The sequence below is a fragment of the Bombina bombina genome, chromosome 10 (genome assembly GCF_027579735.1).
Source record: "Bombina bombina isolate aBomBom1 chromosome 10, aBomBom1.pri, whole genome shotgun sequence".
In the NCBI taxonomy this organism is placed as follows: Eukaryota; Metazoa; Chordata; class Amphibia; order Anura; family Bombinatoridae; genus Bombina; species Bombina bombina.
In genome coordinates this window covers 143,755,286-143,778,489 of record NC_069508.1, presented here as the reverse complement: position 1 = coordinate 143,778,489, position 23,204 = coordinate 143,755,286, and the positions used below count along the sequence as shown (strand labels likewise).

The 23,204-nt window shown below is 42.1% G+C and overlaps 1 long non-coding RNA gene across 1 annotated transcript in view; it reads left to right on the top strand.

Annotated features, from left to right (window-relative positions):
- The first annotated feature begins 3,207 nt into the window (after positions 1 to 3,207).
- The window catches only part of LOC128640910 (uncharacterized), a 353,598-nt gene continuing 333,601 nt past the window's right edge, over positions 3,208 to 23,204 (top strand). Inside the window, exon 1 of the long non-coding RNA XR_008399416.1 lies at positions 3,208 to 3,253. This is a non-coding gene — a long non-coding RNA (uncharacterized LOC128640910). The remainder of the gene's footprint in view (positions 3,254 to 23,204) is intronic.

Sequence of the window (23,204 nt, the reverse complement as noted above, 5' to 3'; positions counted from 1 at the left end):
TTTAAAGCATGTTATTCCAAACAATTTAGGAATGTTAGGTGATTTATGCCCTTTATGGCTTAAAACCAGACTCTGCATCAACTATGTAATTTTCCATGGGAGTTTTGCCATGGATCCCCCTCCGGCATGCCACAGTCCAGGTGTTAGTCCCCTTGAAACAACTTTTCCATCACTATTGTGTCCAGAAAGAGTCCCTGTGGGTTTTAAAATTCGCCTGCCCATTGAAGTCTATGGCGGTTCGCCCGGTTCGCTGGTTCGTGAACATTTGCGGAAGTTCGCGTTCACGAGCGCAAAATTTTAGGTTCACGACATCACTAATTATGACCACAGATGTGAGTCTGGCAGGATGGGGAGCTGTTTGGGGTGCCAGGATGGCACAGGGAAAATGGACCCGGGAGGAGTATCTCCTTTAGATAAATATTCTGGAAATCCGAGCAATCTACAATGCTCTGAAGGCATGGCCTCCTCTGGGGTCATTCAGCTTCATCAGATTCCAGATGGACAACATTACCTCGGTGGCTTACATCAACCATCAGGGGGGTACAAGGAGCTCCCTAGCTATGAGGGAGGTGTCTTGGATCTTGGAGTGGGGGGAGTCCCACAGCTGTTTGCTCTCAGTGATTCACATTCCAGGTGTGGATAACTGGGAAGCAGACTCTCAGCAGGCAATCTTTCCAACCGGGGGAATGGTCTCTTCACCCAGAAGTGTTTGCAGAGATTTGTCTCAGGTGGGGAAGGCCGAAGATAGATCTCACGGCATCCAGACTCAATTGCAAGCTACCCCAATATGGTACCCCCAGGCTACCCCCAGGCAGAGCTGATAGATGCCTTAGCGGTGCCTTGGGGGTTCAGCCTAGCTTACATATTTCCACCTTTACCACTTCTACCTCAATCAGGAGCGAGCTTTGGCCATTCTGATTGCTCCATCATGGCCGCGGAGGACGTGGTTTGTGGATCTGGTGGGGATGTCATCCTCTCCACCGTGGAGGTTACCCTGTCGCAGGGATCTGCTGGAACAGGGTCCTTTTCAACATCAGTATCTCGATTCTCTCAGGCTGACTGCGTGGAGATTGAACGCCTAGTTTTGGCCAAGAGAGGCTTTTCTGAAATTGATACTCTAGTGCAGGCAAGGAAGCCAGTCACTCATCGTATCTACCATAAGGTGTGGAGGACTTACTTGTTCTGGTGTGAGAAGCATGGTTATCCTTGGCATAAGGTGAAGGTATCCAGGATTCTGTCCAAGACGGTTTGGTGAAGGGTCTTGCCGCTAGTTCCTTAAAAGGGCAGATTTCGATATTATCAGTCCTGTTGCATAGGAGACTCGCTGAGCTCCCTGACATCCAATCTTTTGTTCAGGCTATGTCTAGAATCAGGCCTGTCTTTAGACAGTCTGCTCCCCCATGGAGCTTAAATTGGTCTTTAAGGTATTGCAGAGGGTTCCATTTGAGCCTATGCATTCCATTGACATTAAGATTCTGTCCTGGAAGGTTCTCTTCCTGTTGGCCATTGCTTCGGCACGCAGAGTATCTGAACTGGCTGCCTTGCAATGTGAGCATCCTTATCTGCTTTTTTATGTGGATAAGGCTGTGCTTCACACTGGTTTGGGGTTTCTTCCCAAGGTGGTGTCTAACCATAACATCAATCAGGAAATAGTTGTTCATTCTTTGTGTCCTAACCCTTCTTCAAAGGATAGGTTACTTCATAACCTGGATGTGGTTCATGCCTTAAAGTCCTATCATCAGGCTACAAAGGATTTCATTCAGTCTACATCTCTTTTTGTGGTGGATTCAGGGAAGCGCAAGGGGCAGAAAGCCTCTACTACTTCTTTGTCCTTTTGGTTGAGGAGATTGATTTGCTTGGCCTATGAGACAGCGGGACATAAGCCTCCTCAGAGGATCACGGCTCATTCAACTAGAGCTGTGGCTTCGTCTTGGGCCTTCAAGAATGAGGCTTCTATGGAGCAAATTTACACACTTACACACTTTTCCAAATTTGATGTTTTTGCTTCTGCAGAAGCTGTTTTTGGGAGAAAGGTTTTGCAGGCTGTGGTGCCCTCAGATTAGGGTCCCCCTTTTACCCTCCCAGTTTTATTCAGTGTCCTCTAGAGCTTGGGTATGTTCCCAACAGTAATGAATAAAGCCGTGTACTCTCCTCCCCTTTAGATGGAAAACATAAATTATGCTTACCTAATAATTTCATTTCCATTGAGGGGAGGAGAGTCCATGGCTTCCGCATGTATATCTCCGATGGGCAGACCTTAATTTAATTTATCTTCTGGTACCATTTATACCCTGATATTTATCCTACTGTTCCTTGTTCCCTTGGCAGAATCACTGGGGGATGAGGGAGGTGGGGAAGATATTTAAGCCTTTGGCTGGGGTGTCTTTGCCTCCTCCTGGTGGCCAGTTTCTTAATTCCCAACAATAATGAATGAAGCCGTGGACTCTCCTCCCCTCGATGGAAGTTAAATTATCAGCTAAGCATAATTTATGTTTTTTCATTATTCTACTAAGAATGAAGGTTATTGGGATTCACTATCCTAAAGAATTTCTCAATCTTTAATTACACTAAAGAATATATATATTAAAAATATGGGTCCATAGGGACCGCCATGAGTAATATATCTGATATATCTTATTGTGTTTTTTCCTTCATATTATAAATAATCTTATTCAGACTATGGAACGTAGTAAATAAGCATGTAACTCTCTGTAACAATTTTTACATATTACCACTGCAAATATATATTTTTTTATATTTTAGTATGTGGATAATAAATTATAAATAACAAACGTTTCTTTCTGGTAATGAAACTTGCAATATGGATAGCCTAGAATTGTTGTTACTATGGGCTACGTCTAATCAGAGATTGTTTCACGTTATAAACTTTAAGTGCATATGTGGCATATTGTAAATTATCCGGCCCCTAAGGATAGATAGTATGCGATCCACTAATATTTCGTATATAGAGTTCCATCTGTACAAATATATAGCATTCACTCTTTAAACAGCTGTTCTGGGCTATACAAAAAAGATACACGCCTTTATTTGGTGACGTCACTCACTAACATGAATAGGCTAGAACAGTCATCACAAGCCTCTTTAATCAGCTGTAAAAAATACGCCCCTAAGGAGTGATGTGGTTTGCGTCATTTAGATAGCTGAACCGCAGGTATTTGAAGTCAGCTGTCAGAGGGTAAAGACATACAACATTTGGGAATGGCGGCTTGAACACGCCAAAACGAAAAAGAAGGTATGCACTTTAAATATGCATTATCCATTTAGATGTATTGATTGCCACATGTGCTACTGAACAATAAGTTAAGGTTACATATATGTATACAGAGTAACAAGGAAGCAATGGCTATATTCTGTAATTGAAACAAAGAAACAACATTATTACCACTGCTGGGGTTTTTTTAGAACAAAGAAACTAAATAGATGCAGAGACGATTTAAACTGCTTTAATTTCACTTAAAAGGACATGAAACCCAATTTTTGTTCACAATTCAGATAGAGAATACAATTTTAAACAACTTTCTAATTTACTTCTATTATCTAATTTGTTTCATTCTCATGGCATAATTTGTTGAAGGAGCAGCAATGCACTACTGGTTTCTAACTGAACACATGGGGGAGCCAATGACAATCAGTAAATATATGCAGCCACCAATCAGGAGCTAGGACCTAGGTTCTTTGCTGCTCCTGAGCTTGCCAAGATAAATGTTTCAGCAAAGGATAACAAGAGAAGGAAGCAAATGAAATAATAGAAGTAAATTTGACAGATGTTTAAAATTGTATTCTCTATCTGAATCCTGAAAGAAAATTTTTGGGTTTCATGTCCCTTTAAGCATGATGTAATGTGACAGCCAGACTAATGCAATGATGTGCTTTATCACAGTAACCAACCTAGGTTGTAGACAAATATACAAATAAAAGTACGTAAACATTTGTCACATATACAAATGATAGAGTTAAAGGGCCACTAAACCCAAATCTTTCTTTCATGATTCAGATAGAGAATAGAAAATTAAACAACATTGCAATTTACTTCCATTATTTATTTTGCTTATTTTTTTAAATATCCTTAGTTGAAGAAAAAGCAATGCACATGGTGAGCCAATCACACAAGGCTTCTATGTGCAGCAAAGAATCAGCAGATATCTAGATATGCTTTTCATCAAAGAATATCAAGAGAATAAAACAAATTAGATAATATAAGTAAATTAGAAAGATGTTTAAAATTGCATTATCTTTCTAAATCATAAAAGAAAAAATGAGGGTGGCATGTCCCTTTAAGTTAGGAATCTTTTAATTTTAATTTTTGTATTTTACACAGGGTAACGGAAAAATATCAGGGAATAAAATTAGTACTAGCTTTTTGTTTTTGTATTTATATGTGCAATGAACTATTATGTATATTAATTTGTAAATATTATTATTAGAGATTGTCTTGAGAAAGGCTCATGTGTGGAGTCGAAACGTCGACTTATGTGATTTTGTATTGATAATAAAAAGTTATTAAGTGAGTGCCCACCATTTTATATTGATGTTTATTAAGATTACTTGAGGAGACACTCTGGCATCTACTTATCAAGCCGTTAACCACATTCTGCAGTGTATTTGTGGCGAGCCTGATTCCCCTTAGTTATCAAACCCTACAGACCGGCAAAAATAGAATTTTGTGACGTAACATACGATCCGCCAGACTCAGTCCGACGCTTACGTCATTACAGATGTTCCGAATGCAAATTCGGCACAATCTGACTACTTTTGCTAGTTATCAAATTTCTACCAGGTACGCTCGCCACTATTCCGACCCAGCGTACCTGGTTTTCAATCCGCCGGCCTGGAGGCGGCAGATGCCATAGGAATCAATGGGAGTCTGAAAGCAGTGAAAGCTCATGTTCGCTGCTGCCCGATATCCCATTGATTCCTATGGTAACGTTTACACCTAACACCCTAACATGTACCCCAAGTCTAAACACCCCTAATCTGCCCCCCCTACACTGCCACCACCTACATTATACTTATTAACCCCTAATCTGCCGCCCCCGCCGCAGCCACCTACATTATACTTATTAACCCCTAATCTGCCATCCCCTACACCGCCGCCACTATATTAAATTTATTAACCCCTAAACCTAAGTCTAACCCTAACCCTAACACCCCCTAACTTAAATATAATTTAAATAAATCTAAATAAATATTCCTATCATTAAATAAATTATTCCTATTTAAAACTAAATACTTACCTATAAAATAAACCCTAAGCTAGCTACAATATAACTAATAGTTATATTGTAGCTATCTTAGGGTTTATTTTTATTTTACAGGCAAGTTTGTATTTATTTTAACTAGGTACAATAGTTATTAAACAGTTATTAACTATTTAATAACTTCCTAGTTAAAATAAATACAAATATACCTGTAAAATAAAACCTAACCTAAGTTACAATTACACCTAACACTACACTATAATTAAATAAATTCCCTAAACTAAATACAATTAAATACAATTAAATAAAATTATCTAAATTACAAAAAAACAAACACTAAATTATAGAAAATAATAAACAAATTACAAGATTTGTAAACTAATTACACCTAATCTAATCCCTCTAACAAATTAAAAAAGCCCCCCAAAATAAAAAAAAAGCCCTACCCTACACTAAATTACAAATAGCCCTTAAAAGGGCCTTTTTCGGGGCATTGCCCCAAAGTAATCACCTGTAAAAATAAATTACAACCCCCCCCAACATTAAAACCCACAACCCACACAACCAACCTGTTACGGTACCAACAGTGTACCAAGGGTTAATACCAGATGAACAATGTCCTGCATAGGGAATCAGCAATTCACAACCCAGCCAGTTTCAGGTTTAAAACAGAATGACATTTATTAAAGGCTAGATGCCTAGTATTTATACAGGTTTGACCCCAGATGGGGGGGTTGAAAGACTCTTGTACATTTAGATAAAAAGGGGAAGACTCCCTTTTATGAAACAGTAGAATTACATTACTTAAATACTTTACTTAGGCAGATAACAACTTAAACACATTTGGCTTGTCTTATCACCTAGCGTCTGCTCTCTGAGGGTGATTAAACAATGGCCTGTTTATTACTTAAATGTAATTATAGCACACAATAGCTGAGGCCAGAAAACCTGTCTTTAGAAATTAGTTTCTTAGCTAAACACAATTAACTCCTTCAGTCCTGACAGAAGGGTCTGTCACATATCTCCCCCCTTGTGGAACACTCCGGCAGACCCGGCTTGACCCTTTGGCGGGTCAACCTGGGGATGACCGGACTAGGAGGTGGTAGGCATGTCAGTTTGCCAGGACAATCCATCTGTATTCCCGTTATGAGAGAATTCCTGTCCATACAAAGAAGGGTTCAACTTCCTCAGTGCCCAGACCAGGGCTAAACAGTCCTTCAAAATCCCATCAGCTTCTTTACGAGTTTTCTGTACCTGCTCTTTATAGGTATCCACAATCCCTTCATACTGACGTAGGGTGCCCTTGAGTTGCAGCACCTCACTATGAGCCAGCGTCAGCTTCTCCTCCAGTGTCGCTAAGTTTGTCTTTAATGTTTCATGTTCCACTCTCAAGCTGGTGTTTTCTGCAGTCTGTCGGTGCAGCTTGTCTAGCAGAGATTCACGTTCTAAACGTGCTTTTTCCTCTGCGCTCCTCTTCTCCTTCATCAGCGCATTGTAACGGGACTTCCACGTATCAATAGCGGATAGAGATTTACTGAGCTCAGCGTCCTGGGGCTTAGCAGCAGGGGGGTCAGTCTCTGCTGCACGGATCTGAGCACGGGTAGTCACAGGGTTAACATCAGCGGGACCCATGGGAGCATAGGCAGAAACAAGGGGAGCCAAGTCATTTCCAAGAAGAACATCAGCAGGTAAGTCCTTCTTGACCCCCACATTCACAGGTCTAGCGCCCACTCCCCAATCCAAATGTACCCTGGCAACAGGTAGGCTGAACACATCGCCCCCTGCTACCCTCACAGCCACAGTGTCTCCAGTGTACTGTTTCTCAGACACCAAGTTCTTTTGAAGCAAGGTCATGGTAGCACCAGTATCCCGTAGACCACTGACCTTCTTCCCATTCACTTTAACCAGTTGCCGGTTATTCCGGTGGGCAGCTTGCACAAGGTCTGCCTCATGTAGGATGCTCCAGCATTCTTGCGCCTCTACGTAGCGGGCCGCAGGCTGAGGGTTACGTGTGATTCCGCCGGCAGGTCTTCTCCAGGACTGTGCTTGGTTCGCTGCATTTAGGGGACACTCTGGTCTTTTGTGCCCTAGTTGCTTACATCCAAAGCATCGAATCGGTTGTGAGTAGCCCCGCGAATTGAACCGGGCTCTCTGAGGGTAGTTCGTGGCCAGATGCCGTGTGGTATAGCGGTGCGCCGGGGGTTGGTAACTGGCAGCTGCTGGGGTGACTGGGGGTCTGTACTCCACTCTAGCAGGGGGCTTAATGGTAGCAGTGTCCAGTTTGAGGGCATCCGTATACTCATCTGCCAAGCGAGCCGCTTCATGCAGGGTGGAGGGTTTACGGTCCCGAACCCACTCTCGAACTCCTGCGGGTAACTTGTCGAAGCAATGTTCCAACAGGAATAGCTGCAGCACCTCTTCCCCAGATACGGCTTGGCACCCCGCTATCCAGTGAGCTGCTGTGCGGTGCACCTTACATGCCCACTCAAGGTAGGAATCTCCAGCTAATTTAACAGTGTCTCTGAACCGCCTCCGGTATGCCTCCGGTGTAACCGCATACCTGGAGAGCAGAGCCTCTTTTACAGTATTATAATCCCCGACTTCCTCATCTGGAATGGCCCGAAAAGCCTCACTGGCCCGGCCGGATAATTTTCCGGATAATATCGTGACCCAGTCCTCTGCGGGTACCTTGTGTAGTGCACATTGCCTCTCAAAATCTGCAAGGTACCCATCAATCTCTCCTTCTGTTTCCAGGAAGTTTTTAAAAGCTGCAAAATTTACTTTTCTCTTTACCACTGGGTTTGCTGCAGCACCGCTTTGGCGAAGTAGGTTGGCCTCCACAGCTGCTATGACCCGGTCGATAATTTCCGCAGATGGGTTGGGGCCATAATATGCCAGTCTTATTTTAACCGCCCGATCAAAGCTTGCTTCTTCAGGGGTTCTGTCTGCTATGCTGGGCCCATTGGTTCCTTCTGTCCCTGGTACTCTTTCCATCTTAGTCAGTATTGTAATAATCCCCCTCTTCCTGAGGTTACTGGCTTGTGTAGTTGCTCTTCTGGGCGATAAGGTTCATTCCGTCGCTTGCCACCAATGTTACGGTACCAACAGTGTACCAAGGGTTAATACCAGATGAACAATGTCCTGCATAGGGAATCAGCAATTCACAACCCAGCCAGTTTCAGGTTTAAAACAGAATGACATTTATTAAAGGCTAGATGCCTAGTATTTATACAGGTTTGACCCCAGATGGGGGGGTTGAAAGACTCTTGTACATTTAGATAAAAAGGGGAAGACTCCCTTTTATGAAACAGTAGAATTACATTACTTAAATACTTTACTTAGGCAGATAACAACTTAAACACATTTGGCTTGTCTTATCACCTAGCGTCTGCTCTCTGAGGGTGATTAAACAATGGCCTGTTTATTACTTAAATGTAATTATAGCACACAATAGCTGAGGCCAGAAAACCTGTCTTTAGAAATTAGTTTCTTAGCTAAACACAATTAACTCCTTCAGTCCTGACAGAAGGGTCTGTCACACAACCCTACTCTAAAACCCACCCAATACCCCCTTAAAAAACCTAACAATAACCCCTTGAAGATCACCTTACCGTGAGAAGTCTTCACCCAACCGGGCCGAAGTCCTCAACGAATCCGGCAGAAGTGGTCCTCCAGACGGGCAGAAGTGGTCCTCCAGACGGGCAGAAGTCTTCATCCAGACAGCATCTTGTATCTTTATCCATCCGGCGCGGAGTGGGTCCATCTTCAAGACATCCGACGCGGAGCATCCTCTTCTGACGACGTCTTCTTGTTGAATGAAGGTACCTTTAAATGACGTCATCCAATATGGCGTCCCTTCAATTCCGATTGGCTGACAGAATTCTATCAGCCAATCGGAATTAAGGTACAAAAAATCCTATTGACTGATGCAATCAGCCAATAGGATTTAAGTTTAATCCTATTTGCTGATCCAATCAGCCAATAGGATTGAGCTTGCATTCTATTGGCTGATTGGCTGATCAATAAAGCTCGGAAAAATCCAAAGAGCAGCGAGATCGATGACTGTTAGTTAACAACAGTCCGCTGCTCATCGCCCCGTACTTGGTGCGCGGCTTTTTGACAGCTTTTTTGGTAACTTTGGAGAACGTATTCAGGTCCGCTGCAGCAATGTTAGGCGATCTTAGGCAAGCATATTGGTGCCGTCAAATGCAAGTAAGTTGACGGCTTGATAAGTAGATGCCTCTGGCTTTATAGAAGACCTTGAAGGGATGGAGTGCATGAATTGAATGATATATATATATATATATATATATATATATATATATATATATATTGTACCAAAATACCATTTATATATATATATATATATATATATATATATATATATATATATGTATAAATGTATTTATTAATAAATAGAACATATCCTTCTATGTGAAGAACATTGGAATGTGAAATATTCATATTTTCATGTCGGGTTAGCGCACAAGAGAATATGCGATTGGGTTTGAGCGCGAGTAGTGTGTTAGGCTTTTTTAAAAACTTTTTTTGCTCCATTGACTTCTATGGGGGAATACCTGAACATGCACACAATATTCATCTTTTTGCGATTGTCAGGTTAGCGCAAGAGTGAAAACAGTTTACATTCATTTCATAACACAAGTGTACTTTGAGCGCAGTTAACGCTCAAGCAGGAGCGTTAAATAATGCTTCACTCGTAATCTAGCTTATAGTGTTTGAATATCGGTGCATGGGCCCTCACAGGATACGTGCATATACTGCAGAAAAATAGTAATAACTTTTATAAGAAGCATTTTTGCTTACACTCTAACTGTGCTCAAAGTACAAATGTATTGCGGACAGGTTTGCTTGTGTATTACAAGTGGAAAGTAAAATGTTAGCGCGTGAGCAAGACACCAATGCGCGCTAACTTCAGGTAGTGTGACTTTGTTAACGCCTCTCAGTAGACTTCTATGGGGTACGTTAAACCTACACCATGTTAGACAAACTGTGCTAAACCCAAAGGGCAAGATTACAAGTCACGCAGTATGAGTTTTCCGTGCACAATATGGTCTTTTCGCAATAAATTTCCATTGCACAGATATTACAAGTCATGAAAAATCACTATTTACACAAAAAACCTTTCCGCTTTCGAAGAACTATAGTTAACAGTTTTCCCGAACATAAAAGTTTCACGAACTACTTCAAAAATCCATTACAAAGTACAGTTATGCTCACATTAACACTGTCTAATAAAAATTATTTTAAAAAATATTGCACCAAAAAGTTTTAAGTGCTCAAAGATAGAAAATCTTGGGTGTTAAAAACAAACAAACAGATGCAGGGATTTTACATTGACATACATACAGATGCATAGAGAGACATGCATTTATATGTATAGACATATGTTTAACTATGGAGATTGTCACGGATACCGGGCTGCAAGGGTTAAACCCCTACCCCCTACAACCTCACCCCTGTTGTTTCTCAGTGGTTTTGGGCTCCTCAGAGCAACCACCATCTCTGGAAGCTGTTTGTTTGCTTTGTGTTTGCTTGTTTTTGTGTTCAGAGGAGAGTTGGTTTATGACCAAGAAAACCCTCCTAGGCTAGCCAGGCTCCTGGAACTCCCGGTCGGCTGCCTCACAATGGACACCCGCCTAACTCCTCTCAGGCTGGCCGGGCTCCTGGAACTCCCGGTCGGCCACAGGACAGCAGGAAACCCACTAACTTTACCCCTGGTTGCTCCAGCAGCCCTTTGCCCCAGATCTCCGCTCTTTTGGGGATTGGTAGCCCCTAGGGAGGACATGAGCTGTGGGAATTATCAGAGGGGAGCTCCGTTGGGAACTGGGGTTTTTGGACACCCTTAACCCCATAGCTTCAACGGACTGTAACTCCGGTCCCCAGTAATGAATCATCATTTTTGGACTGTGGCATCTGGGGACCGAGAGCTTTAAAATGACACCTGAAATCGCCACCCCTAGGTATTGGGATTATGTGAGACTGTGGCTCCTATGGAGGTACTGGGCTGTCTGGAGGGGCTGGAATGGTGGGAAAATTGTGGGATTGTCCATTGTGTTATCAAGATGAGCTGTGTGTATAAAAGGAGTGTATGTTTTACAATAAAGTCAGTTCTTGTTTAACCTGAATGCTAGTCTGTCTAGTTATTTGTGTTGGCTCCAGCTGAAATCACTTTCCTGGGCTACAGAGCAGCCTGTTCCAGGCAGAGAAAGGATCATCAGGCAGAGTTGGCTCCAGCTGAAATCACTTTCCTGGGCTACATAGCAGCCTGTTCCAGGCAGAAAAAGGATCATCAGGCAGAGCTACCCAGTCTGGGTAGCTGCAGTCTGCCACAGGGTGGGACCCTGGGTACTGATGCTGTCGGGCATCAGGGGTGGCAATTGGCTGTGGTCACTTGCCAGCTACATAGCTGCAGTTGGCAGTGAGGAAGCAGGACCCGTTTAGCGGAGCTACCCAGTCGGGGTAGCAGTCACATTGGCTGGCAGCGGTGGGATCTGCTTCTTTCACACAGTTTCTGCTGACAGAGGAGACGTACCACAGTAGCCGGTAAATATGGAGGCAGAGTTCCTAGGGAGAGTACAAAAGATGCTGACCGGAACAAATGATCCTTGTTCAGAACAGGACATTCTGGCATGGAGGAACCTTGCCCTCTGAGACCTCTGTTGGGAGGCTCTTCAACAGGAGCAGGAAAATGGAAAGGTCCTCCCCATGAATGACACGAGATTCCGGGTTCGGTAGACCATGAGACTGCCTTTCCTGGGAGAACAGCCAAAGAAGGAATGGCTATCTGTTCTACATAGACTGATCCAGCAAGAGATGTGGATGGAGGATGGCTATCGGGCCCTCCAATGGCTTGCTATGCAAGCGCAGCTATGGCAGGAGGAAGGCTCCCCCACAGAGGGCTTTTGTTTCGGCGGCCCTGGATTGTTGTTTACAAAAAGGACAGAGGACCCACAGTTTGGGAGTGAGACAGACCAAGGTCTGGAGGATATCTCTGGGCTCCAAGAGGAACTGTTGGATCTCTTGGAGGAGACCTGGCTGCTGGACGATCTGGATTTTATAATTGACCAGGAAGAGGCACTGGTCAAGGAATACAAGAGGCTGCTGGATCTCGCTAAGCAGCGTGCCAGGGGCATACAGATCTGGGGTGCAGCCCTCTGGGTTTCATGGAGCTCGACCGTGGAGGAGTGGCAGCAAAGAAAAAGGGAACCAGGGCTGCAGCAGCCTGGCTCTGACCTTACAGACTTGGACAAGGGAGCCACCCCAGCAGAAGTGCTGAAAACAGGGCAGAGAGCCGCTGGCCTCTGCCCAACACCTGTAACAGCTCCAGGAAACCTGGGAGTGGAGGTAATCGTCCTCCCTCCCCTTACAGAGAACCCCTTGCAGGTAGAGATGGATGTCAATAACTCTCCCCAGCAGCAGAACCCCTTCCCGGGAGAGGAGACAGTCGGTCTCTCTCCCCAGCGGCAGAGCCAGGATCTGGGAGAGGAGATAGTCGGTCTCTCTCCCCAGCGGTAGAGCCATCCCCTGGGAGCGGAGGTAGTCATCCTCCCTCCCGTAAACAGAACCCCTTCCTGGGAGAGGAGACAGTAGGTCTCTCTCCCCAGTGGCAGAGCAAGGAGCCGGGAGAGGAGACAGTCAGTCTCTCTTCCCAGCGGCAGAGCCATCCCCTGGGAGCGGAGGTAGTCATCCTCCCTCCCCGTAAACAGAACCCGCTCCCGGTGGAGGAGACAGTCAGTCTCTCTCCCTAGCGACAGAGCCAGGAGCCGGGAGAGGTGACAGTCGGTCTCTCTCCCTAGCGGCAGAGCCATCCCCTGGGAGCGGAGGTAGTCGTCCTCCCTCCCTGTAAACAGAACCCCTTTCCGGGAGAGGAGACAATTGGTCTCTCTCCCCAGCGGCAGAGCCAGGAGCCAGGAGAGGAGACAGTCGGTCTCTCTCCCCAGCGGCAGAGCCATCCCCTGGGAGCAGAGGTAATCGTCCTCCCTCCCTGTAAACAGAACCCCTTTCCGGCAGAGGAGACAATTGGTCTCTCTCCCCAGCGGCAGAGCCAGGAGCGGAGACAGTCGGTCTCTCTCCCCAGCGGCAGAGCCATCCCCTGGGAGTGGAGGTAGTCATCCTCCCTCCCCATAAACAGAACCCCTTCCCGGGAGGGGAGACAGTTGGTCTCTCTCCCCAGCGACAGAGCCAGGAGCCGGGAGAGAAGACAGTCGGTCTCTCTCCCCAGCGGCAGAGCCATCCCCTGGGAGTGGAGGTAGTCGTCCTCCCTCCCTGTAAGCAGAACCCCTTCCTTGGAGAGGAGACAGTCGGTCTCTCTCCCCAGTGGCAGAGCCATCCCCTGGGAGCGGAGGTAGTCGTCCTCCCTCCCCGCAAGCAGAACCCCTTTCTGGGAGAGGAGACAGTCGGTCTCTCTCCCCAGTGGTAGATCCATCCTTCGGGAGCAGATGTAGTCATCCTCCCTCCCCTTACAGAGAAGCCCTTGCAGGGAGAGACGGGTATCGATATCTCTCCCCAGTGGCTGAATCCCTTTCTGGGAGAGGAGACAGTTGGTCTCTCTCCCCAGCGGCAGCACAGTTTCCCATGGAGCGGATGGTGCAGACCTCCCTCCCCAGCGGTAGATCTCCTTCTCGGGAGAAGAGACAGACGGTCTCTCCCCTCAGTAGCTTGGCAGGGTCTCTACCCTTTTCTTGTCACAGAGTATTTTTCACTGGGAGCAGGCGTTGCATTGGGCAAGGAGGATAAAAGCTTATGCAGTTGGTGCCACATGTTTGGGCACCTGAGCTTTGCCTGCCCCACCAAGGAGCAACCTCCCCCTCCGGTATGGGATGGGAATACAGCTGGGTGGGTCAGCCGGTACTAAACAGAGTGTCAAAGAGAGAGGCAGTGTGGCCATGGAACTTAAGGACACTGGAACTTGTGGGACAGCAATTGTTTGGGAGCCGGCCTTAGTAAACTTGTTTGGGACTTTGCCTTATGTGACTATCCCTGCACCCAGGGATATATTCATATACATATCTCGCAATAAATAGATATAGCAGTCCAAAAATCATCACATATATATAGAAATATTTATTTATAAATAAATAGAACATATTGCGTTAATAAAACATTCTTGCAATATGAAATAATCGCATTTTCATGTACACTTTTAAGGAAAATACGTCATGGGCTTTGCGCAACAGATTAGGGTGTTAGTGGGGTTTTGTTTTGTTTTTTTCTTCTCCATTGACTTCTATTAAGGGAATATGTGAACGTGTATGCAATTTCACTTTTTGGATTATGTGGATTAACGTGCAAGCAAAATAAGTTATTTTACAACTTGTGATACACACACAAGGTAATGCGGGCGCGATAATTTAATATTGCACCTTTTATCTAGCCCTCAGTAGTAGAAAACTATTGTCTAGGGAGACATATGTTAAGTATAACATTAATTCCACCATTACAATGGCCTATATTTAACAAAGTCTGGCGGACCCAATCGGCCACCAGCAGGGAGGTGTCAATCAACCCGATCGTACTCAATCGGGTTGATTTCCGGCAATGTCTGTCCGCCTGCTCAGAGCAAGCGGACAGGTTATGGAGCAGCGGTCTTTGTGACCGCTGCTTCATAACTGCTGTTTCTGGCAAGCCTGCAGGCTCACCAGAAACATGGGGCATCAAGCTCCATTCGGAGCTTGATAGATAGGCCCCAATGTCTATTTATCAGACATATATTTTCCCATATAAGTTTCTGGGGACATACATCTGATCAGAGGTCCATTCTGATTAACTATAAAGAATCATTGAAAATAAGCACAGTATCAATTAACTAAGTAGCATACGTTTTTAAACTAGCATGCCTTATAATTTGTTTTATATTACATTTTAGAAATGTTACTACTAAGCAAAGGAGTTTACGCTCACTGTGCCAAAAGAAGTAAGCAATCTCTTACCTCTTGAAAAAGCCTGCCCGTGAGTGGAAGAAACACGTAGAGGTTTTATGTTTGCCTGCATACGCCAAAAGAATTTCGGTAAATTGTGGCACAGTGAGTGTGATCTTTCAGGCAACTCTAGAACTGCTGGACGGTTGTTGGAGCGATGGTGAAACTTCTGTATAAAGGCATTTTGTTGCACACATCCTGTAAGTGCAATTCTATTTGTGTCTTTGTTGGTCTTAATAAACATCACTGTGAGTCGTAGGGGCGATGTGTTCTTTTTCATAGTTTATGCTGAGACTGGATTCTGCATTTAAATCTAGAGATTACATGCAGCACTACTGACAGACGGTGGAGACCTAGACATTAAGCACTTAAAGTGAGAACTTTGGCATCCCAATGTGAGTACATGGACACTACCATTACCTTTGTAAGATAAGTGACTAGCTTTATTTGAGCTTTGTATTCTGACATATTTTGGAAGTGACTTATTCCTGCAGTTAGCAGTCACATACCATTAAGTGAACCGTACACTTTGTTATTGTTATTCTTATCCCCATTTCGTTCTCTGAAGATTGTCTTTTTCTGCCTTTTTTTGCATTTTACTGTGTAATTAGAATATAAAGAATATAAAATATTGTACTTACCCACACAGAAAACAAATATCACCTTACTATATTATGTTTGACAATAAGCTGCATGCTATTTAGAGTAGAATTGTGTATACCGCTCCATATTAATTTTGCAGAAAAAAGTTTAGGCTTCTGTTGGGCAAGTCGATCTTGTTTATGTTTTGAAGTTCTGTTCCAGTAGGATAAACTGTTACTACATATGGCAGAACCAGGATAATTCTGTTACAATTTATTATGATTCAGCTATGCAGGATCATAAGAATATAATTATTTTTCTGGTGTAGACTATGGCCTCTAGTTATCAAGCCGTCAACCGCAAATACGCTGGAATTCCGCAGCGTATGTGGCGAGGCTGATTCGCCTTAGTTATCAGGCCCTACAGCCCGGCAAAAGTAGAATTTAGTGACGTAACATACGATCCGCCGGTCTCAGTCCGACACAGATTGATGGTTATGTCACTACAGATGTTCTGAACGCAAGTTCGGCACAATCTGACTACTTTTGGTAGATATCAAATACCTACCATGTACGCTATTCCGGGCCAGCGTACCTGGCTTTCAATCCACCGCCCTGGAGGCGGCGGATCCCATAGGAATTAATGGGAGTCTGATAGCAGCGAGAGCTCATGTTCGCTGCTGCCCGATATCCCATTGATTTCTATGGGAACGTCTGCACCTAACACCCTAACATGTACCACAAGTCTAAACACCCCTAATCTGCCCCCCCTACACCACCGCCATCTACTTTATACTTATTAACCCCTAAACTGCCACTCCCTGACCCCGCCGCAACTATAATAAATATATGAACCCCTAAACCGCCACTCCCGGACCCCGCCGCCACCTACATAATACCTATTAACCCCTAATCTGCCGCCCCCTATACCGCCACCTATATTAAACTTATTAACCCCTAAACCTAAGTCTAACCCTAACACCCCCTAACTTAAATATTATTTAAATAAATCTAAATAAAAATTACTATTATTAACTAAATTATTAATATTTAAAACTAAATACTTACCTGTAAAAGAAACCCTAAGATAGCTACAATATAACTAATAGTTATATTGTAGCTATTTTAGGATTTAATTTTATTTTACAGGCAACTTTGTATTTATTTTAACCAGGTACAATATTTATTAAATAGTTATTAACTATTTAATAACTACCTAGCTAAAATACTTACAAAATTACCTGTAAAATAAATCCTAACCTAAGTTACAATTAAACCTAACACTACACTATCATTAAATTCATTAAATAAATTAACTACAATTACCTAAAATTAAATTCAATTAAATAAACTAAACTATAGTACAACCCCCCCCACTAAATTACAAAAAATAAACAAAGAATTACAAGAAGTTTAAACTAATTACACCTAATCTAAGCCCCCTAATAAAATAATAAAGCACCCAAAATAAAAAAATGCCCTACCTTATTCTAAATTTCAAAGTAATCAGCTCTTTTACCAGCCTTTAAAAGGGCTTTTTGCGGGGCATTGCCCCAAAATAATCAGCTCTTTCACCTGTAAAAAAAATACAACCCCCCCAACATTAAAACCCACCACCCACACACCCCTACTCTAAAACCCACCCAAACCCCCCTTAAAAAACCTAACACTAACCCCCTGAAGATCACCCTACCTTGAGCCGTCTTCACCCAGCCGGGCCGAATTCTTCATCCAAGCGGGGCAAGAAGAGGTCCTCCATCCAGCCGAAGTCTTCATCCAAGCGGGGCAAGAAGAGATCCTCCATCCGGTAGAAGTCTTCATCTAAGCGGTGTCTTCTATCTTCATCCAACCGCGGCTCCATCTTGCAGACCTCCGACGCGAAACATCCTGCTGGCCCGACGACTACCCGACGAATGAAGGTTCTTTTTAATCAGCCAATTGGATTTTTTCTACCTTAATTTCAATTGGCTGATAGAATCCTATCAGCCAATCGGAATTCGAGGGATGCCATCTTGGATGACATCCCTTAAAGGAACCTTCATTTGTCGGGTAGTTGTCGGGCCAGCAGGATGTTCCGCGTCGGAGGTCTGCAAGATGGAGCCGTGGTTGGATGAAGATAGAAGACACCGCTTAGATGAAGACTTCTACCGGATGGAGGATCTCTTCTTGCCCCGCTTGGATGAAGACTTCGGCTGGATGGAGGACCTCTTCTTGCCCCGCTTGGATGAAGAATTCGGCCTGGCTGGGTGAAGACGGCTCAAGGTAGGGTGATCTTCAGGGGGTTAGTGTTAGGTTTTTTTAAGGAGGGTTTGGGTGGGTTAGAGTAGGGGTGTGTGGGTGGTGGGTTTTAATGTTGGCGGGGGGGTTGTATTTTTTTCTACAGGTAAAAGAGCTGATTACTTTGGGGCAATGCCCCACAAAAAGCTCTTTTAAGGGTCTTAGATTAGGTGTAATTAGATTAAACTTCTTGTAATTCTATTTTTATTTTTTGTAATTTAGTGGGGGGGGGTTGTACTATAGTTTAGTTTATTTTATTGAATTTAATTTTAGGTAATTGTAGTTAATTAATTTAATTAATTTAATGATAGTGTAGTGTTTAATTGTAACTTAGGTTAGGATTTATTTTACAGGTAATTTTGTATTAAGTATTTTAGCTAGGTAGTTATTAAATAGTTAATAACTATTTAAGAACTATTGTACCTGGTTAAAATAAATACAAAGTTACCTGTAAAATAAAATTAAATCCTAAAATAGCTACAATATAACTATTAGTTATATTGTATCTATCTTAGGGTTTATTTTATAGGTAAGTATTTAGTTTTAAATAGGAATAATTTAGTTAATAATAGTAATTTTTATTTAGATTTATTTAAATAATATTTAAGTTAGGGGGGTGTTAGGGTTAGACTTAGGTTTAGGGGTTAATAAGTTTAATATAGTGGTGGCGGTGTAGGGGGGGGCAGGATAGGGGTTAATAAGTTTAATATAGGTGGCGGTGGGGTCCGGGAGCGGCGGTTTAGGGGTTAAATATTTAATTTAGTTGCGGCGGGGTCCGGGAGCGGTGGTTTAGGGGTTAATCATTTAATTTAGTTGTGGCGGGATCCGGGTGTGGTGGTTTAGTGGTTAAACAATTTATTTAGTTGCGGCGGGGTCCGGGATCCGCAGTATAGGGGTTAATAACTTTATGTAGGTGGCAGCGGTATAGGGGGCGGCAGATTAGGGGTTAATAAGTATAATGTAGGTGGTGGCGGGGTCCGGGAGCGGCGGTTTAGGGGTTCATATATTTATTATAGTTGCGGCGGAGTACGGGAGCGGCGGTTTAGGGGTTAATAACTTTATTCAGTTGCAGGGGGCTCCGGGAGCGGCGGTTTAGGGGGTAATAAGTTTATTTACTTGCGGGGGGCTCCGGGAGCGGCGGTTTAGGGGGTAAAACAGTATAGTTTAGTGTGGGTGCTTAGTGACAGGCTAGCAAGAAAGCTGCGAAGAAGCCGATGAGCAGCGAGATCGATGGCTGTCAGTTAACAACAGTCCGCTGCTCATCGCACCGTACTTGGTGCGCGGCTTCTTGACAGATTTTTTGATAACTTTGGCGAACGTATTCAGGTCCACGGCGGCGATGGTAGGCGAGCTTAGGCGAGCGTATTGGGCCGGCAAACGCAGGAAAGTAGACAGCTTGATAACTAGAAGCCTATACCTTAAAGGGACAGAAAACCCCCAAATGTTCTTTCACCATTTGGATGGAACATACAATTTTAAACAACTTTCCAATTTTTACTTCTATTATCAAATTTGCTTCATTCTCTTGTTATCCTTTGCTGAAGGAACAGCATTGCACTGCTGGAAGCTAGCTGAACACATCTAGTTAGCCAATCACAAGAGACAAATGTGTGCAGGCACCAATCCCTAGAGAGATGCAACTGCACCTCACCGATGAGGCCAAAATGTACATCTGGGGTTTGGTGTTTTCTCTTGATCTGGTATTGCCTGGTATTTCGGCTCTGGGCTGTCATTGGGCAGGGTCAGACTGATAAGCTAAAGGATATTGTTTCTCTTTGAAGGGCATAGTGTGCTAAAAGAGACTGCACCCTCAGTTAAGTAAATTTAAAAGTGTCTTAAAATTACATGCTCTATCGGAATCATGCAAGCTTAATTTTTATTTTCCTATCCCTTTAACTGATTAAACATTATTGTGCCCCTTGGTTTACTTTTTGATATCAAAAATGCTAAACTAAACCTTTTGCTCGTATTATTAACCTACAGCCCTGTTCATTGTTAGTAATATATAGCAATGTCTCAATTTGCCCTGACTGACAGCATATTTTTGTTTAATATTTTATTAAGATAATAATCTATATGTAACTTCAAATTTCCCAGCAATTAAGATAGTATCTTTACATGTCCGGCCCCTATATATTTAGATGTGCATAGTTTTTGTCTAATTTACATAAACATCTATAGACATATGAAGTCGGCTTGCATTTAGCATATGGTACTTGCTAACACTATGCATTTGCCTCCATGCATTTGTATTATTCAGTCTCCCCAGACAATCACGATAAAAACACTTTATATGATTGAAGATTGTTCTAGGGCCTTGGTTGATTTTTTTCTTTTTATAATCTAAAGCATAGTACTGTAATTTGAACCACATTTTAACTACTTACATACCATAATCTTTACAGAAGTTTAAGCTTCTATTGAGTTATATTATTCTGTACAATTCTTTTCATACTTATTATTACACATTAATGGGCAAGTCTATTTAGATTTTAGAAGTTTTGTTCTTATATTTGTTTTATTAAAGGGACATGCCACTCACATTTTTTCTTTTATGATTTAGAAAGATAATGCAATGTTAAACATATTTCTAATTTACTTATATTATCTAATTTGTTTTGTTCTCTTGATATTCTTTGATGAAAAGCATATCTAGATATGCTCACTAGCTGATGATTGGTTGCTGCACATAGAAGCATTATGTGATTGGCTCACCATGTACATTGCTTTTTATTCAAATAAGGATATTTAAAAAAATGAACCAAAATAAATTATGGAAGTAAATTTAATTTTGTTTACATTTCTATTCTCTATCTGAATCATGAAAGAAAGATTTTGGGTTTAGTGGCCCTTTAATTAAGGAGCAGATGTTTATTTGTTGTATTAAATTAAAGGGACATAATACTCATATGCTAAATCACTTGAAACTGATGCAGTATAACTGTAAAAAGCTGACAGGAAAATATCACCTGAGCATCTCTATGTAAAAAAGGAAGATATTTTACCTCACAATCTCCTCAGCTCAGCAGAGTAAGTTCTGTGTAAAATGTTATACTCAGCTGCAGGTAAAAAAAAATAATAAAAAAATTGAAGAAATACAGCAGCCAATCAGCATCAACAGTGATTGACTTAACTCTCATGAGATTTCATTGTAAACTTCCTTAAAGGGACAGTCTACACCAGAATTTATATTGTCTTAAAAGATAGATAATCCCTTTATTACTAGGGATGGGCGAATGTGTTTATATCCGAATTCGAATGTAAGAACGAATGTTACTGTAGAAATTCGATTTACATAATAGAATGTTGATAAGAACGAATATTCTTAAAAATTCGATTTTCGAATGTTATTTACAGTTTTCGAATGTCACATTCGAATTCGAATTTCACATTCGAATTCGAATGTCACATTCGAATTCGAATATTACATTTATAAAACACAATTGTAGACTAGAAACACTATTTTGAATGTCACATTCGAATCGAATATCACTTTCCAATCGAATGTCACATTCCAATTCAAATATTACATTTATAAAACACAGTATTAGACTAGAAATACTATTTCGAATTCGAATGTGACATTCAAATCGAATGTCACATTCGAATTTGAATATTACATTTATTAAGCACAGTTGCAAACTAGAAATACTATTTCGAATTCGAATGTGACATTCGAATTCGAATATTACATTTAAAAGACACAGTATTAGACTAGAAATACTACTTCAAATTTGAATGTGACATTCGAATTCGAATGTAGCATTCGAATTCGAATATTACATTTAAAACACAGTATTAGACTAGAAATACTACTTCAAATTCGAATGTGACATTCGAATTCGAATGTGACATTCAAATTCGAATATTACATTTCGAAACTGAATGAATTACATAGCTAAACATTCTATTATTCGAACGAATATTTTCGAATTTTATTGAAAAATTCGAAAACGAAAATTCAAAAATAGAAGGTTAGAATGTTATATAAACATTCGAAATTCGATTCGCTTTAAATTTCGAATTTTTAGAAACATTCGCCCATCCCTATTTATTACCCATTTCCCAGTTTTGCATAACCAACACAGTTATAATAATATACTTTTAACTTCTGTGATTACCTTGTATCTAAGCCTCTGCAAACTGCCCCTTTTTTCAGCACAGCACAGCACAGTGTAATCTATATGCAATACGTGAACTAACACCCTCTAGTGGTGAAAAACTGTTAAAATGCAATCTGACAGAGGTGGGCTTCAAGGTCTAAGAAATTAGCATATGAACCTCCTAGGTTCAGCTTTCAACTAAGAATACCAAGAGAACAAAGCAAAATTGGTGAGAAAAGTAAATTGGAAAAATGTTTAAAATTACATGCTCTATCTGAATAATGAAAGTTTATTTTGGCCTAGACTGTCCCTTTAAGCTGAATAGGGAAGTAAGATGAGAGTGCATGTAAGCTCGCTCCTTCCACTGTCCCGGGACAGGCATACTGATTTGTTGCTTAGAAGTCCTTTGGGATGTGGCTACTGAGAAACTTTTGAGGTAAAATATCTTTCTTTTTTACATAGAGATGTTCATGTGATATTTTCTAGTCAGCTTTTTATAGCTATGCTGCATCACTTTCAAGTGTTTCAACACTTGGGTATCGTGGCCCTTTAAATTAATGCATACTAGAATTATTAGAACAGAGAGCTTGATGTTTGTATAAGTGCTCACAATATAAATTATATATATATATATTATAATGTAAAATAATATAAATCACTAGCCCAATTTATATACAACTAGAGTACAAGTTTTGCGCTATAGAGGGTGCAAAACGAACGCAAAAAAAGTTGCGTTATTTCACCCTCCATAGCGCTGCCATTACAAGTTTTTAAAAAGCTGCCTTGTGCGTGCGATATGGTTGCGATGAGCTCCATACCGCACAAAATCCAAGGGCTGAGAATACGTGCTTGTGCACGCTTTTCCCATAGACATTAATGGGGAGAGCGTGTTAGAAAAAAACCTAACACCTGAAGTACGAAATTGCGATCGCCGTAACGTAACCCCATTGATGTCTATGGGGAAAGAAAAGTTACGTTTAAACACCCTAACATAAACCCCACGTCTAAACACCCCTAATCTGCTGCCCCCGACATCGCTGACACCTACATAAATGTATTAACCCCTAATCTGCCGCTCCTGACATC